Source organism: Pongo abelii, chromosome 7, assembly GCF_028885655.2.
Source record: "Pongo abelii isolate AG06213 chromosome 7, NHGRI_mPonAbe1-v2.0_pri, whole genome shotgun sequence".
Classification (NCBI taxonomy): Eukaryota; Metazoa; Chordata; class Mammalia; order Primates; family Hominidae; genus Pongo; species Pongo abelii.
In genome coordinates, this window is record NC_071992.2 from 61,858,319 (window position 1) to 61,873,268 (window position 14,950).

The following is a 14,950-nucleotide window of genomic DNA, read 5'->3' on the forward strand; positions in this document are numbered from 1 at the left end:
TGTATAGAATTTTTAGGTTGGAAATAATTTTCCTTCAAAGTTTTGAAGGCATTGCTTCATTATCTTAGTTCAAGTTGCTGTCAATAAGCTTGAAGCTATTCTCATTCTTGACCTTTTAAGATTTTTCTCTTTATTACTGGTTTTAAGCAATTTGACTGTGATATGCCTTGGTATGATTTTTCAGTTGGTGTTTGTCAAGCCTTTTGAATCTATGGTGTTTTGGGGATTCCCCAAGACCACCTCCAGGTTCAGCAGTGGACTAGGAGGATACACAGGACTTAGCATATAGTCATACTCGTGGCCATCGTTTATTACACTGGAAGGATAGAAATCTGTTTTTATTTATTTATTTAGAGACAGGGTCTTGCTGTGTCACCCAGGCTAAGAGCGCAATGGTGCGATCATAGTTCACTGTAGCCTTGATCTCCTGGGCTCAAGTGATCCTCTCACCTCAGCCTCCAGAGTAGCTGGTCCTACAGGCATGTGCCACCACGTCTGGCTAATTGTTGTATTTTTTGTAGAAAGGGGTTTTGCCATCTTCCCCAGGCTGGTCTCGAACCCTTGTGTTCAAGGCATCCATCCACCTTGGTCTCCCAAAGTGCTGGAATTGCACGTGTCAGCCACCATGCCTGGGCAGAAACATACAAATTTAAATCAGCTGTCTTCCATGAGTCCTCTCCCAGTGGAGTCACACAGTATATGCTTAATTCTTTCAGCAAAATGTTTAGACGGCATGTGTGAAGTGTTATGTACCAGGGAACTCATTAGAGACTCAGTGCCCAGGGTTTGTATTAGGGGCTGGTAACATAGGCACCCTCTCCCTAGAATCTACCCAAATTCCAGACTTCAGAAAAAAAATGGGTATTCAGTATAAACCATATTATTTGCACAGTTTAGGCACAGTGACCCACCATTATTTATTATTTATGGAATGATGAAGATTCTCCTGAAATCTGTTTTCAGACGCTAGGCAAGGACCAGCTTTGCAAGCAGGGTTTTCTAAGGATAGCTACTTCAGGCCAACTATGTTAACTCTTTTCTGCATATATGTGAGTTTGTAGTTTTCATCACATTTGGTAAGTTTTTGGCTTTTACTTCTTAATTTTTTTTCTGACTCCCCTTTTCGTTTCCTCCTGTGACTCCAATTACATGTGTATTAATTAGGCTGCTTAATGTTGCATCATGTCTCATTTTTGCTGTCATTGTTTTTTCCCCTTCATTTCATTTTGGGTGGTTTCTGTTGCTACATCTTCTAGTTTAATAACTTTTTAAAAATTCTTCAGTATATTCTGCAGCTAATACTATCCAGTGTATTGGTCATCTCTGACATTGTCTTTTTCATTTCTGGAAGTTTGATACAAGTCTTTTTATATTGTCCATGTCTTTTCTTAACATGACATACTTTCTTCTATATTTTGAACATACAGAGTATATTTATAATAGCTGTTTTTAAGGCTGTTATGGTAAATCTATCTGTGTCATTTCTGTGTCTTTCTCCTCCTTATGGGTTGTATTTTTCTGCTTTTTTGCATGCCTATAAATTTTTAAAAATTGTAAAATACAATGCACTATTATTATAGTCATCATTCTGTGTATTAGATTACTAAAGCATATTCCTTCTGTCTAAATGAAATTTTGTATTCTTTAGTCAGCATCTTCCCTTTCTCCATCCACTTTTCTCTCCCAGCCTCTGGTAACCAACATTCTACCCCAATTCTGTGAGTTCTACTTTTTTAGATTCCCCATGTAAGTAAGATCATGCTGTATTTGTCTTTGTGTGCCTGGCATATGTGAGTTAACGTAGTGTCCTCCAGGTTCATTCATGTCGCAAATGATAGAATTTCCTTCTTTATTAAGACTGGATAGTATTCCACTGTGTATATATACTACATTTACTTTATGCCTTCGTCTAGACACCTAGATTGCTTCCAAATCTTAGCTATTGTGAATAGCACTGCAATTAACATGGGAGTGCAGATATTTTTTTAGCATACTGATTTCAATCCTTTGGCCCAGAAGTTGGATTACTAGATTATATGGTAGTTCTATTTTTAGTTTTTTGAGAGACCTTCATACTATTCTCCATAATAGCTGTGTTAATTTACATTCCCACCAACAATGTACAAGTTCCCTTTTTGCTACACGCTCACCAACACTTGTTATCTTTCATCTTTTTGATAATAGTCTTTCTAACAGGTGTGAGGTGATACCTCATTGTGGCTTTAATCTGCATTTCCCTGGTGAGTGGTGATGATGAGCATTTTAATATGTATCTGTTGGCCATTTGTACATCTTTTGAGCAATGTCTAGGTCCTCTGCACATTTTTAAATTGGGTTCTTTGTTTTCTTGCCACTGAGTTGTTTGAGTTCTTTATCTATTTTAGGTATCAGCCCCTTATCAGATACATAGTTTGTAGATATTTTCTCTCAATCCATGGCACATCTTTTGCTCTATTGTTTCCTTTGCTGTGTATAATCTTTTCAGTTAGATGCAATCTCATATGTTTTTGCTTTTGTTGTCAGTGCTTTTAGGGTAATATTTAAGAAATCTTTGCCTAGACCAATGTTATGGAGCATTTTGCCTATGTTTTATTTCAGTAGCTTTACAGTTTCAGGTTTTATGTTTAAGTCATTAGTCCATTTTTAGTTGATTTTGGTGTATGGTGTGAGATAAGAGTCTAATTTCTTTCTTTTGCATGTGGTTAACCTGTTTTCCCAGCACCATTTATTGAGGATTGTCCTCTTCCCATTGTATATTCTTGGCACGTTTGTTGTAAATAATTGACCACAAATGTGTGGGTTTACTTCTGGGCTCTCTACCCTGTTTGATTGGTTAGTTGGTTGGTTTTTATGCTATGCTGTTTTGGTTACAATAGCTTTGTAATAGGTTTTAAAATCAAATAGTGTGATGCCTCTAGGTTTGTTCTTTTTGCTTTGGCTATTTGGGGTTTTTTGTGGTTCCATAAGAGTTTTAGGATTGTTTTATTCTGTGAAGAATGACATTGGAATTTCGATAGGCATTGCATTGAATCTGAGTATCACTTTGGGAAGTATGAATAGTTTAACAATATTCTTGCATTCCATGAATATGGATAGCTTTCCATGTGTTTGTTTCATCTACTGTATCTTTCATCAGTGTTTTGTATTTTCTAGTATATACATCTATTGCCTCCTTAAATTTACTTCTAAGTAGCTTTTTTCCAATGCTACTGTAAACGGGATTGAGTTCTTAATTTCCTTTTCAGGTACTTCATTGTTAGCATAAAGAAACACTGTAGATTTTGTATCCTGCAACTTTACTGAATTTGTTTATCAGACATAATGGTTTTTTGGTGAAGTTTTTAGCATTTTCTATATGTGAGACCGTGACATCAGCAAACACATGATTTCTCTTCTTACTCTGATATGGATGCCTTTATTTTTTCCTCTTGCCTAATCGCTCTTGCCAGGACTTCTAACTATGTTGAATAGTAGTGTGTCCAGAATTGGTGGGTTCTTGGTCTCACTGACTTCAAGAACGAAGCCGCGGACCCTCACGGTGAGTGTTACAGCTTTTAAGGTGGCGCGTCTGGAGTTTGTTCCTTCTGATGTTCAGATGTGTTCGGAGTTTCTTCCTTCTGGTGGGTTCGTGGGCTCGCTGGCTCAGGAGTGAAGCTGCAGACCTTCGCGGTGAGTATTACAGCTTTTAAGGCAGCGCGTCTGGAGTTGTTTGTTCCTCCCGGTGGGCTAGTGGTCTTGCTGGCTTCAGGAGTGAAGCTGCAGATCTTCGCGGTGAGTGTTACAGCTCATAAAAGCAGTGTGGACCCAAAGAGTGAGCAGTAGCAAGATTTATTGCAAAGAGTGAAAGAACAAAGCTTTCACAGTGTGGAAGGGGACCCGAGCGGGTTGCCAATGCTGGCTCGGGCAGCCTGCTTTTATTCTCTTATCTGGCCCCACCCACATCCTGCTGATTGGTGGAACTGAGTGGCGTGTTTTGACAGGTCGCTGATTGGTGCGTTTACAATCCCTGAGCTACATACAAAGGTTCTCCACATCCCCATCAGATTAGTTAGATACAGAGTATCGACACAAAGGTTCTCCCAAGGCCCCACCAGAACAGCTAGATACAGAGTGTCAATTGGTGTACTCACAAACCCTGAGCTAGACACAGGTTGCTGATTGGTGTGTTTACAAACCTTGAGCTAGATACAAAGTGCCAATTGGTGTGTTTACAATCCCTGAGCTAGACATAAAGACTCTCCACATCCCCACCAGACTCAGGAGCCCAGCTGGCTTCACCCAGTGGATCCCGCACCGGGGCTGCAGGTGGAGCTGCCTGCCAGTCCTGTGCCATGCACTCGCACTCCTCAGCCCTTGGGTGGTTGATGGGACTGGGCGCCATGGAGCAGGGGACGGTGATCGTCGGGGAGGCTTGGGCCGCACAGGAGCCCATGGAGAGGGTGGGAGGCTCAGGCCTGGAGGGATGCAGGTCCCGAGCCCTGCCCCGCGGGGAGGCAGCTAAGGCCCGGTGAGAAATCGAGGGCAGCGCTGGTGGGCTGGCACTGCTGGGGGACCCAGTACACCCTCTGCAGCCATTGGCCCAGGTGCTAAATCCCTCATTGCCCGCAGCCAGCAGGGCTGGCTGGCTGCTCTGAGTGCAGGGCCTGCCAAGCCCATGCCCACCCGGAACTCCAGCTGGCCCGCAAGCACCACATGCAGCCCCCGGTTCCCGCTCACGCCTCTCCCTCTACACCTCCCTGCAAACTGAGGGAGCCGGCTCCGGCCTTGGCCGGCCCAGAAAGGGGCTCCCACAGTGCAGCGGTGGGCTGAAGGGCTCCTCAAGTGCCGCCAAAGTGGGAGCCCAGGCAGAGGAGGCGCCGAGAGCGAGCGAGGGCTGTAAGGACTGCCAGCATGCCATCACCTCTCAGTAGTGGCAAGAGCGGGCATTCTTATCTTGTTTTTGATCATAGAGGAAAAGCTTTTACCTTTTTACCATGGAGCATGGCAGCTGTGGGCTTGTTACATATGGCCTTTATTGTGTATAAACACAATATATTCCTTCTATACCTAATGTGTTGACAGTTTTTATCATGAAATAATTTTGAGTTGTATCACATGCTTTTTCCATATCTACTTTTTTTATTATTATACTTTTAAGTTTTAGGGTACATGTGCACAACGTGCAGGTTTGTTACATATGTATACATGTGCCATGTTGGTGTACTGCACCCATTAACTCATCATTTAGCATTAGGTATATCCCCTAATGCTATCCCTCCCCCCTCCCCCACCCCACGACAGGCCCCAGTGTGTGATGTTCCCCTTCCTGTGTCCAAGTGTTCTCATTGTTCAATTCCCACCTATGAATGAGAACATGCAGTGTTTGATTATTTGTCCTTGCAATAGTTTGCTGAGAATGATGGTTTCCAGCTTCATCCATGTCCCTACAAAGGACATGAACTCATCATTTTTTATGGCTGCATGGTATTCCATGGTGAATATGTGCCACATTTTCTTGATCCAGTCTATCATTGTTGGACATTTGGGTTGGTTCCAAGTCTTTGCTATTGTGAATAGTGCCGCAATAAACGTACATGTGCATGGGTCTTTATAGCAGCATATTTTGTAATCCTTTGGGTATATCCCCAGTAATGGGATGGCTGGTTCAAATGGTATTTCTAGTTCTAGATCCCTGAGGAATCGCCACACTGACTTCCACAATAGTTGAACTAGTTTACACTCCCACCAACAGTGTAAAAGTGTTCCTATTTCTCCACATCCTCTCCAGCACCTGTTGTTTCCTGACTTTTTAATGATCACCATTCTAACTGGTGTGAGATGGTATCTCATTATGGTTTTAATTGGCATTTCTCTGATGCCCAGTGATGATGAGCATTTTTTCATGTGTCTTTTGGCTGCATAAATGTCTTCTTTTGAGAAGTGTCTGTTCATATCCTTCGCCCACTTTTTGATGGGGTTGTTTGTTTTTTTCTTGTAAATTTGTTTGAGTTCATTGTAGATTCTGGATATTAGCCCTTTGTCAGAGGAGTAGATTACAAAAATGTTCTCCCATTCTGTAGGTTGCCTGTTCACTCTGATGGTAGTTTCTTTTGCTGTGCAGAAGCTCTTTAGTTTAATTAGATCCCATTTGTCAATTTTGGCTTTTGTTGCCATTGCTTTTGGTGTTTTACACATGAAGTCCTTGCCCATGCCTATGTCCTGAATGGTATTGCTTAGATTTTCTTCTAGGGTTTTTATGGTTTTAGGTCTAACCTGTAAGTCTTTAATCCATCTTGAATTAATTTTTATATAAGGTGTAAGGAAGGGATCCGGTTTCAGCTTTCTACATATGGCTAGCCAGTTTTCCCAGCACCATTTGTAAAATAGGGAATCCTTTCCCCATTTCTTGTTTTTCTCAGGTTTGTCAAAGATCAGATAGTTTTAGATATGCGGCATTATTTCTGAGGGCTCTGTTGTGTTCCGTTGCTTTATATCTCTGTTTTGGTACCAGTACCATGGTGTTTTTGTTACTGTACCCTTGTAGTATTGTTTGAAGTCAGGTAGCGTGATGCCTCCAGCTTTGTTCTTTTGGCTTAGGATTAGCTTGGTAATGCAGGCTCTTTTTTGGTTCCATATGAACTTGAAAGGAGTTTTTTCCAATTCTGTGAAGAAAGTCATTGGTAGCTTGATGGGGATGGCATTGAATCTATAAATTACCTTGGGCAGTGTGGCCATTTTCACGATATTGACTCTTCCTACCCATGAGCATGGAATGTTCTTCCATTTGTTTGTATCCTCTTTTATTTCATTTAGCAGTGGTTTGTAGTTCCCCTTGAAGAGGTCCTTCACGTCTCTTGTAAGTTGTACTCCTAGGTATTTTATTCTCTTTGAAGCAATTGTGAATGGGAGTTCACTCACAATTTGGCTGTCTGTTTGTCTGTTATTGGTGTATAAGGATGCTTGTGATTTTTGCACATTGATTTTGTATCCTGAGACTTTGCTGAAGTTGCCTATCAGCTTAAGGAGATTTGGGGCTGAGATGATGGTGTTTTCTAGATATACAATCATGTATCTGCAAACAGGGACAATTTGACTTCCTCTTTTCCTAATTGAATACCCTTTATTTCCTTCTCCTGCCTGATTGCCTTGGCCAGAACTACCAACACTGTGTTGAGTAGGAGTGGTGAGAGAGGGCATCCCTGTCTTGTGCCAGTTTTCAAAGGGAATGCTTCCAGTTTTTGCCCATTCAGTGTAATATTGGCTGTGGGTTTGTCATAAATAGCTCTTATTATTTTGAGATATGTCCCATCAATACCTAATTTATTGAGAGTTTTTAGCATGAAGGGTTGTTGAATTTTGTCAAAGGCCTTTTCTGCATCTATTGAGATAATCATGTGGTTTTAGTCGTTGGTTCTGTTTATGTGATGGATTACGTTTATTGATTTGCGTATGTTGTACCAGCCTTGCATTCCAGGGATGAAGCCCACTTGATCATAGTGGGTAAGCTTTTTGATGTGCTGCTGGATTCGGTTTGCCAGTATTTTATTGAGGACTTTTGCATCGATGTTCCTCAGGGATATTGGTCTAAAATTGTCTTTTTTTGTTGTGTCTCTGCCAGGCTTTGGTATCAGGATGATGCTGGCCTCATAAAATGAGTTAGGGAGGATTCCCTCTGTTTCTGTTGATTGGAATAGTTTCAGAAGGAATGGTACCAGCTCCTCCTTGTACCTCTGGTAGAATTCGGCTGTGAATCTATCTGGTCCTGGACTTTTTTTGGTTGGTAAGCTATTAATTATTGCCTCAATTTCAAAGCCTGTTATTGGTCTATTCAGGGATTCAGCTTCTTCCTGGTTTAGTCTTGGGAGGGTGTATGTGCCGAGGAATTTACCCATTTCTTCTAGATTTTCTAGTTTATTTGCGTAGAGGCGTTTATAGTATTCTCTGATGATAGTTTGTATTTCTGTGGGATCAGTGGTGATGTCCGCTTTATCATTTTTTATTGGATCTATTTGATTCTTCTCTCTTTTCTTCTTTATTAGTCTTGCTAGCAGTCTATCAGTTTTGTTGATCTTTTCAAAAACCAGCTCCTGGATTCATTGATTTTTTTGAAGGGTTTTTGTGTGTCTATTTCTTTCAGTTCTGCTCTGATCTTATTTCTTGCCTTCTGCTAGCTTTTGAATGTGTTTGCTCTTGCTTCTCTAGTTCTTTTAATTGTGATGTTAGGGTGTCAGTTTTAGATCTTTCCTGCTTTCTCTTGTGGCCACTTAGTGCTATAAATTTCCCTCTACACACTGCTTTGAATGTGTCCCAGAGATTCTGTTATGTTGTGTGTTTGTTCTCATTGGTTTCAAAGAACATCTTTATTTCTGCTTTCATTTCGTTATGTACCCAGTAGTCATTCAGGAGCAGGTTGTTCAGTTTCCATGTGGTTGAGCAGTTTTGAGTGAGTTTCTTAATCCTGAGTTCTAGTTTGATTGCACTGTGGTCTGAGAGACAGTTTGTTATAATTTCTGTTCTGTTACATTTGCTGAGGAGTGCTTTACTTCCAAATATGTGGTCAGTTTGGAATAGGTGTGGTGTGGTGCTGAGAAGAATGTATATTCTGTTGATTTGGGGTGGAGAGTTCTGTAGATGTCTATTAGGTCCGCTTGGTGCAGAGCTAAGTTCAATGCCTGGTTATCCTTGTTAACTTTCTGTCTTGTTGATCTGTCTAATGTTGACAATGGGGTGTTAAAGTCTCCCATTATTATTGTGTGGGAGTCTAAGTCTCTTTGTAGGTATCTAAGGACTTGCTTTATGAATCTGGGTGCTCCTGTATTGGGTGCATATATATTTAGGATAGTTAGCTCTTCTTGTTGAATGATCCCTTTACCATTATGAAGTGGCCTTCTTTGTCTCTTTTGATCTTTGTTGGCTGAAAGTCTGTTTTATCAGAGACTAGGATTACAACCCCTGCCTTTTTTTGTTTTCCATTTCCTTGTAGATCTTCCTCCATCCTTTATTTTGAGCCTGTGTGTGTCTCTGCACGTGAGATGGGTTTCCTGAATACAGCACAATGATGGGTCTTGACTCTTTATCCAGTTTGCCAGTCTGTGCCTTTTAATTGGAGCATTTAGCCCATTTACATTTAAGGTTAATATTGTTATATGTGAATTTGATCCTGTCATTATGATGTTAGCTGGTTATTTTGCTCGTTAGTTGATGCAGTTTCTTCCTAGCCTCTATGGTCTTTGCAATTTGACATGTTTTTGCAGTGGCTGGTACTGGTTGTTCTTTGCATGTTTAGTGCTTCCTTCAGGAGGTCTTTTAGGGCAGGCCTGATGGTGACAAAATCTCTCAGCATTTGCTTGTCTGTAAAGGATTTTATTTCTCCTTCACTCATGAAGCTTAGTTTGGCTGGATATGAAATTCTGGGTTGAAAATTGTTTTCTTTAAGAATGTTGAATATTGGCCCCCATTCTCTTCTGGCTTGTAGAGTTTCTGCCGAGAGATCCGCTGTTAGTCTGATGGGCTTCCCTTTGTGGGTAACCCAACCTTTCTCTCTGGCTGCCCTTAACATTTTTTCCTTCATTTCAACTTTGGTGAATCTGACAATTATGTGTTTTGGAGTTGCTCTTCTCTATGAGTATCTTTGTGGCATTCTCTGTATTTCCTGAATTTGAATGTTGACCTGCCTTGCTAGATTGGGGCAGTTCTCCTGGATAATATCCTGCAGAGTGTTTTCCAACTTGGTTCCGTTCTCCGTGTCACTTTCAGGTACACCAATCAGACGTAGATTTCGTCTTTTCACATAGTCCCATATTTCTTCGAGGCTTTGTTCATTTCTTTTTATTCTTTTTTCTCTAAACTTCTCTTTTCGCTTCATTTAATTCATTTCATGTTCCATCACTGATACCCTTTCTTCCAGTTGATCGAATCGGCTACTGAGGCTTGTGAATTCATCACATAGTTCTCGTGCTGTGGTTTTCAGCTCCATGAGGTCCTTTAAGGACTTCTCTGCATTGGTTATTCTAGTTAGCCATTTGTCTAATTTTTTTTCAAGGTTTTTAACTTCTTTGCCATGGGTTCGAACTTCCTCCTTTAGCTCAGAGTAGTTTGATCGTCTGAAGCCTTCTTCTCTCGTCAAAGTCATTCTGCATCCAGCTTTGTTCCGTTGTTGGTGAGGAGCTGCGTTCCTTTGGAGGAGGAGAGGCACTGTTATTTTTAGAGTTTCCAGTTTTTCTGCTCTGTTTTTTCTCCATCTTTGTGGTTTTATCTACCTTTGGTCTTTGATGATGGTGACGTACAGATGGGGTTTCGGTTTGCATGTCCTTTGTGTTTGTTAGTTTTCCTTCTAACAGTCAGGACCCTCAGCTGCAGGTCTGTTGGAGTTTGGTGGAGGTCCATTCCGGACCTTGTTTGCCTGGGTATGAACAGCAGAGGCTGCAGAACAGCCAATATTGGTTTACAGCAAATGTTGCTGCCTGATCATTCCTCTGGAAGTTTTGTCTCAGAGGAGTACCTGGCTATGTGAGGTGTCAGTCTGCTCCTACTGGGGGGTCCCTCCCAGTTCGGCTACTCTGCGGTCAGGGACCCACTTGAGGAGGCAGTCTGTCCGTTCTCAGATCTCCAGCTGCGTGCTGGGAGAACCACTACTCTCTTCAAAGCTGTCAGACAGGTACATTTTAATTCTGCAGAGATTTCTGCTGTGTTTTGTTTGCTTATGCCCTGCCCCCAGAGGTGCAGTCTACAGAGGTAGGCAGGCCTCCTTGAGCTGTGGTGCGCTCCATCCAGTTCCAGCTTCCCCGTGGCTTTGTTTATCTACTCAAGCCTTGGCAATGGTGGGTGCCCCTCCCCCATCCTGGCTGGTGCCTTGCAGTTTGATCTCAGAGTGCTGTGCTAGCAATGAGCAAGGCTCCGTGGGCGTAGGACCCTCCGAACCAGGCACGGGATATAATCTCCTGGTGTGCCGTTTGGTAAGACTGTTGGAAAAGCTTAGTATTAGGGTGGAGTGACCCGATTTTCCAGGTGCTGTCTGTCACCCCTTTCTCTGACTAGGAAAGGGAATTCCCTGACCCCTTGTGCTTCTCGGGTGAGGTGATGCCTCGCCCTCCTTTGGCTCACGCTGGGTGCACTGCACCCACTGTGCTGCACCCTCTATCCAACACTCCCCAGTGAGATGAACCCAATACCTCAGTTGGAAATGCAGAAATCACCCGTCTTCTGCATCGCCCACGCTGGGAGCTGTAGACTGGAGCTGTTCCTATTCAGCCATCTTGGCTCCACCCCTTTCCATATCTATTGAGATGATCATATGGATTTTGTGTTCCATTCTGTTAACGTGGTGTATCACGTTTATTTATTTGCATATGTTGAACCATTCTTGCATCCCCAGGGTAAATCCCGCTTGATCATGGTGAATGATCCTTTTAATGTGCTGTTGAATTCAGTTTACTAGTATATTGGTGATTTTCACGTCCTTGTTCATCAAGGATGATATGGTAGCTTGGATTACAGGCGCCCGTCACCATGCCCAACTAATTTTTGTAGTTTTAGTAGAGACAGGGTTTCACCCTATTGGCCAGGCTGGTCTTGAACTCCTGACCTCAGGTGATCCACCCACCTCGGCCTCCCAAAGTTCTGAGATTACAGGTGTGAGCCACCGCACCCGGCCTGCGGTATTTTCTTTTAGGTCATTTAATAGATGTATTTGATTACTGATAAGTCTTTCCATATTAAGTTGATAGTACTTTGTATTCTTGTCTGGGTTTTTATGATTTATTTTATTGGTGTCTTCCAGGAAGCATTTGCTATGGTTTGAATGTGCTCTCCAAAACTCTTGTTGAAATTTAATTACCATGGTGACAATATTAAAATATGGGACTAATATAGTTTGGGTCTATGTCCCCACCCAAATCTCATGTTGAATTGTAATTTCCATTGTTGGAAATGGGGCCTGGTGGAAGGTGACTGGCTTATGGGAGTGGATTTCTCATGAATGGTTTAGCACCATACCCCTTGGTACTGTCCTCACAATAGTGAGTGAGTTCTTATATAAGCTGATAATTTAACAGTGTGTAGCGGCCAGGCACTTTGTCTCCTGCCTGTAACCCCAGCACTTTGGGAGGCCAAGATGGGAGGATCAGTTGAGCCCAGGAGTTTGAGACCGACCTGGCTAACATAGCAAGACCTCATCTCTATTTAAAAAAATTAAAATAAATAAATACGTAAAAGTGTGTAGTACTGCCCTCTTTGCTCTCTTGCTTTCACCATATGAAGTGTCTGCTCCCCCCTCCCCCTGCTTTCACCATGTGAAGTGCCTGCACCCACTTTGCCTTCCACCGTGAGTGAATGCTCCCTGAGGCGTCCCCAGAAGCATATGCCACCATGCTTCCTGTACAGCCTGCAGAACTGTGAGCTAGTTAAACCTCTTCTTTTATAAATTACCCAGTCTTAGGTATATCTTTATACCAATGTGGGAATGGTATATATTAAACGAATGGTATATATTAAAAGAACTTTTAATGGTTCCTGTATTAGGATTAGGCCATGAGGGCCTTGCCCTCATTAATAGATTAATATCATTATCACAGTAGTGGGTTTGTTACCACAAGAATGTGTTGTTATAAAAATTTTCTGTCCCTTGCTCTCACCTTCACTTGTCTTTCTGCTTTCTGCCATGGGAAGGTGTAGGACAGAGGTCCTTACCAGGAGTCAGCACCTTGGTAATGGAATTTTCAGCCTCCATAACTATGAGAAATAAACTTCTTTTCTTTGTAAGTTACCTATCTTGTGGTATTCTGTTAAAGCAAAGCAAAGTGGACTAAGACACCATACCTACAGAGGGCAGCAGAGACATAGCAGTGAATTCTCATAACCTAATTTTTCAGGAAGTGTGAAGGAAATTGGATTTAGGTGAACTTTGTTATGTAATTCTCATATACTTTATGTAGTGACTCCTATGCAAATACAGGCTAATAGACATAATGAATGTAAAGTAATGTGAGTGAGACTCAGGCACATTTGTGAGAAAGTAAACAACAGAAGCTGGCTGGCACAGATAAGAGATCTGAAAGTAGTTCATGTAGTTTTAAAGGAAAAGTAAATGTGGCTTTCAAATTTGAAATATGGATTCATTTTTATGAAACAGATATTTTGTTTGTATTCTTATCAGTACGGGTAGGAAAAATGATTCAGTAACTCATAGAAGATGGAATTATGGAAAAGTTTAAAAAAACAGGAATAAACAAAATTTTGTATTACATGGGAGTGTATTATAATCTTGCAGAAAGTGATCTGACAAACCTTTAAAAACATTTCTAAATTTAATGTGCATATATATAATTTTTTGTATTTTTATTTATATAAATTTTTGAAAATAATTCAGTTTTGCTTTTAATCAGTTTTATTAGTTAGAATAAAATGATATGACTAGATGTGTACTAATATTTAATGCCTAAGAACTGCCCATTGTTTTCATCTTTTTTCCCAGTGTTTTACATTGTAAAATACACATAACATAAAATTTACTATTTTGACCATTTTAAAATGTGCAATTCAGTGGTATTGAATATCTTCATAATGTTGTGTAACTACCATCACCACCATCTATCTCCAGAACTCTTTTCATCTTGTAAAATTGAAATTCTGTACTCATTAAACAGTAACTCCTCCTTCTGTCTTTCCCTAGCTCCTGGCAACCACCATTCTACTTTGTGTATGATTTTGACTACTGTAATTACCTCATATGAATAGAATCATATAGTATTTGTTTTTCTGTGACTGGTGTATTTCACTTAGCATAATATCCTTAAGGTTAATCCGTGTTGTTAGTAGTTTTTATTTTTATTTTTTGAGATGGAGTCTCACTCTGTTGCCCAGGCTGGAGTGCAGTGGTGCGATCTTGAGTCACTGCAACCTCCGCCTCCTGGGTTCAAGTGATTGTTGTGCCTCGGCCTCCTAGTAGCTGGGATTATAGGCACACGCCACCACGCCTAGCTAATTTTTGTATTTTTACTAGAGATAGGGCTTCACTATGTTGGCCAGGCTGGTCTTGAACTCCTGACCTCAAGTGATCCGCCCACCTCAGCCTCACAAAGTGCTGGGATTATAGGCATGAGCCACCAAGCCCGGCTAGAATTTCCTTCTTTTTAAAGGCTGAATAATATTCCATTGTATGTTTATACCACATTTTTTACTTAATTTGTGACCCAACATATGGTCTATCCTGGAAAATGTTCTATATTCACTTGAGAAGAATATGTATGCTATTTTTGGGTACAGTGTTGTGTATATGTCTGTCAGATCTAGTTCGTTATTGCCTGAGGTCCTCTGTTTCCTTACTTATCTTCAATCTGGTTATTCTATCCACTATTGAAAGTAGAGTATTGATTTAATCATCTGTTATTTAGAAAGGTCTGTTTCTCCCTTCAATTCTGTCCGTTTTTCCTTCATGTATTTTTGAGGTCTTTTAATTGGTGCATAAATGTTTATAATTTTTGTCTTCTTGTTGTATCCAATCATGTATTCATATATAGTGTCCTTTGTCTCTTGTAACCTTTTTTGATTTAGACTGTTTTCTCTGATGTTAGTATAGCCACCTCTACTCTGTTCTGGTTAGTATTTGCATGGAATGTCTTTTTCTGTCTTTTAATTTTCAAACTGTTTGTGCCTGTCAATTAAGTCTAGTATAGGCAACATATGGTTGAATCCTCCTTCTCCATTCTGTCAATCTCTTGTCTTTTGATTGGAGAGTTTAATCCATTTGAATTTAAATTATTTGTACAGAAGGATTTCTGTCATTTTGTTGTTTGTTGTTTATATAACTTACTGCTTTTTGTGGGGGCCCTCATTTCCTGCATTACTGTCTTCTTTTGTGTTTACTTGATTTTTTTCATGAAATGTTTAAATTCCTTTCTTATTTCTTTTTTTCTTTTTGATGGAGTCTCTATCGCCCAGGCTGGAGTGCAGTGGCATGATATTGGCTCACTGC

At 40.9% G+C, this 14,950-nt stretch overlaps 1 protein-coding gene across 10 annotated transcripts in view; it reads left to right on the forward strand.

Moving 5' to 3' along the window:
- Window positions 1-14,950, forward strand: part of SPIDR (scaffold protein involved in DNA repair) — a 486,770-nt gene that overhangs the window by 33,900 nt on the left and 437,920 nt on the right. The window lies entirely within an intron of this gene.